General features: G+C 40.0%; 1 pseudogene; it reads right to left on the bottom strand.

Moving 5' to 3' along the window:
• Window positions 1–4,039: 4,039 nt before the first annotated feature.
• LOC142201754 (28S ribosomal RNA) overlaps window positions 4,040–4,046 on the bottom strand; it is a 3,613-nt pseudogene continuing 3,606 nt past the window's right edge.

The raw sequence follows: 4,046 nt of genomic DNA, 5'->3' as shown, positions 1-4,046 counted from the left end.
AAGGACAATACTGTACATACATGTCTAACTAGCTGAGTGATCTGGTACGAGTAGAAGAGAGGACCTTGTGTGTCTGGGGCTCCAATTTTTAGGCCAGTGTTTTACTTTGTTACTGTCACTGGCCTTGCCTTATTATGTAACCCTAAATGACATGATTGCTTAGGAGTGGGACGCATACAAGTGCTTCCAAGCCACTATGTAACAGGTGGTTTGCGATACACTAACAAGTTGTTTTGTTTTTTGTTTGTTTTTTTTTGGGGGGGGGAGGTTGCCGCTTCTTCAAACGTGTATAACAGAATGTAATATAGTTATTTACTAATGGGTTTTCTTAATACTAAATGTAATCCTAAACTATATCTATTGTTGTGCATCATAATTCGTACTATTGACATTAACCCTATAGAGACACAGCTCAAAAGTGACTTGAGGACCAGGCCTCTTTTTTCAAAACTGACATGTGTCACTTTAAATGGCAATAACTTTGAGACGCTTTAACTTACACAAGTGATTCTGAGATTGTTTTTTCGTAACACATTGTACTTCATGTCAGTAGTAAATTTTTGTCAATATGTTTTGTCTTTCATTATGAAAAAATAGGAAATTTGGTGAAAATTTTGAAAAAAATGCAGTTTTCAAACTTTGAAATTGCAAGCCTTTCAAATAGAAATCCATACTACCCAAATTTTTTCATAAATATAATTAACCATGTCTCTGATTTATGTAGCAATCAAATTTTAATCACCCTTTCATTTTTTTCAGATATTATAAGGCTTACAAGTCAAGCAGTAATTTTCCAAATTTTCAAGAAAATTTCCAAAACACATTTTTCAAGGGACCAGTTCAGTTCTGAAGGGTACTTGAAAGGCCTCTCTAATAAAACCCCCCAAAAATCACTCCATTCTAAAAACTGCACTCTTGAAAGAATCCAAAACAGCAGTTAGAAAGTTTCTTAACCCTTTCAGCATTTCACAACAATTACAACAAAATGGAGGTCAAATTTACATTTTTCAATTTCTGTCACTAATATATTCATTTAGCCCTAGAATTTACACATTTACTAAGGGTTAAAGGAGAAACTGCACCCCACATTTTGTTACACAATTTCTCCCGAACACGATAATACCCCATATGTGCTGGTACCCTAATGTACGGGCACACGATCGCTCTCAGAACGGATGGAGCGCTAATTGGATTTTGTAGGCCAGATTTTGCTACAATACTTTTCAGGCGCCATGTCCCGTTTGCAAAGCCCCCAAGGTGCCAAAACAGTGGAAACCCCCAAAATGTCACCCCATTTTGGAAACTAGACCCCTCAAGGAATTTATCAAGGGGTATAGTGAGCCCTTGGACCCTACAGGTGTTTCACAGATTTTTTTACCATTGAGATGTGAAAATGAAAAATTACTTTTTTTTATAATAAAATGTCACTGTAGCCCCAAATTTTTCATCTTCACAAGGGGTTAAAGGAAAAATTGCACCCCACATTTTGTTACAAAATTTCTCCCGAACACGACAATACCCAATATGTGCTGGTACCCTAATGTACGGGCACACGGTCGCTCTCAGAGCGGATGGAGCGCTAATTGGATTTCGTAGGCCAGATTTTGGAACAATACTATTCAGGCACCATGTCCCGTTTGCAGAGCTCCCAAGGTGCCAAAACAGTGGAAACCCCAAAATGTGACCCCATTTTGGAAACTATACCCCTCAAAGAATTTACTAAGGGGTATAGTGAGCACTTTGACCCTACAGGAGTGTAACAGAATTGGCCCAACAAAAGGAAAAGTGACATTTTTTGCTATAAAATGTTGCTTTAACCCCAAATTTTGCATTTCCACAAGGGGTTAAAAGAGAAAATGCACCCCAAAAATTGTCAAGCATTTTCTCCCAACTACAGAAATGCCCCTTATGTGGATGTAAAGTGATGTATGGGCACACTGTAAGGTCCAGAGCTGAAGGATCGCTATTGGGATTTTAGAGGGCAAATTTAGCTGAAATCTGTTTCAGGCACCATGTTGCATTTGGAGAGCCCCTGAAGTGCTAGAACAGTGGAAACCCCCCTCCCCAAATGACCCCATTTTGAAAACTAGACCCCTCAAGGAATTTATCAAGGGGTTTAGTGAGCACTTGGACCCTACAGGTGTTTCACAGATTTTTTTTTACCATTGAGATGTGAAAATGAAAAATTACTTTTTTCCAATAAATCGTCCATTTAGCGCCATATTTTTAATTTTTACAAGTAGTTAGAGAATTAAAAGCCCCCCAGTTTGTCACACAATGTCTCCTGAACACGGCAATACCCCATATGTGGCCATAATCTGCTGTATGGGAACATGGCGGGGCTCAGAATGGAAAGAGGGCTATTTGGCTTTTGAGGGCAGTTTTCTGGTGCCATGTCGCATTTGCAGAGCCCCTAAAGTACCAATACAATGGAAACCCCTCAAAAGTGACCCCATTTTAGAAACTACACCTGTCAAGGAATGAATAAAGGGGTATTATCATTTTGAGCCTAAAAATGCTTCCCAAAAATTAATGTACAAAATGAAAATTTTAATTTTTAAAGAAATCTGCCATTTCGGTGCCCAATACGTTGCACCCACTTCGTGTTGTCAGAGACCTGCACTCCTAAAACTATTAAGTGGGCCATCCTGAGGGGCAAAAAATTATATATGTAGGTATAAACTGCTGCTTGGGCACATAGCAGGGCTCAGAAGGGAAGGAGCACTGCGCTTTTTAGCTTTTGGGGTACAGATTTAGAGGGACTTTCTGGGTGCCATGATGTTTTTGCAGAGCCCTGGAGGTGCCAGTGAACTGGAATTCCCCAAGAAGTGACCCCATTCTGTAAGGGCAATTTTAGGGTCTCTGCAAAAGTGTCATGGCATCCAAAAAAAACCAAACAAACCGTCTAAGTCTGTGCTACAAAAACCCAATAACCCTTCTTCCCTTCTGTGTCTGGCTGTGCCCTAATATCAATTTATACCCACATATGACATTACGTGCATTATCCGGGGTACACCAGTATCATACATGTGTCATATATGTGGCATAAAATGCAGTTTGGGCACACAGCAGGGCGCAGAAGGGAAGGAGCGCGATGCGGCTTTTGGAGCGCAGATTCAGATGTTTGGTATCTGGACGCCATGTCATGTTTGTAGAGCCTGTAGGGTACCAGAAAAGTGGATTCCCCAAAGGTGTGACCCCAGTTTGAAAACTGCACCCCTCAAAGAATTTATCAGGGGGTGTAGTGAGTATTAGTATCCCAGACGTGACTGCACAGCGGATGGCGAAGAGTGAATATATAAGCAGTGCGGAGGACATTGCAAACACCGAATTTCCTACTAGGTCCCAGTAGCTCCTATAATTGGGGGAGTCACTCTGGGGGTCACTTTGGGGTCACTTCTGGTATATTTTCCCTCGTAAGCTCTAAATCTGGGGTGTCCCCTGATATTCGCTCGCACAGCTTATATATTCCCTTCCTGACGCCGCCAGTTGTATTCTAATGATTTGGCGATTTTTGCGGGTTTTTATTCTTGCATTACTAGATGCTATATTTTCTTTACTTTTCTGGTGACGCAGCCATATAAGGGCTTGTTGTTTGCGGGATGAGATGTATTTTGTAATGACACCATTTTTGGGTGCCTACAACTTACTGAATACATTTTATTAACTCTTTTTTTTAAATAAAAAAAAATCAATTCCGGTATTGCGTTTTACCTTGTAAATTTTTCGCCATGCAGCGTACAGTATAAGTAACATATTATCTTTATTCTGCGGGTCGGTACGGTTACGGCGATACCTCATTTATATTATTTTTTTATGCGTAACTAATTCTGCAGAACAAAAACACATTTGGAGACATAAATCAATGTTTTTTGCATCGCCATCTTCTGAGAGGCGTAACATTTTTATTTTTTGGTTGACAGTGTTGGTTGGGGGCTTATTTTTTGCGGGACAATGTGTGCTTTTTATTGGTACTGTTGTGAGGTGCATTTGACTTTTTGATCACTTTTTATAGCACATTCTGTAAGGTGAGATGGCGAAAAATC

This window comes from Leptodactylus fuscus, chromosome 4, assembly GCF_031893055.1.
Source record: "Leptodactylus fuscus isolate aLepFus1 chromosome 4, aLepFus1.hap2, whole genome shotgun sequence".
Classification (NCBI taxonomy): Eukaryota; Metazoa; Chordata; class Amphibia; order Anura; family Leptodactylidae; genus Leptodactylus; species Leptodactylus fuscus.
The sequence above is the reverse complement of the archived record's forward strand: the minus strand, read 5'-3'. Positions and strand labels throughout refer to the sequence as shown.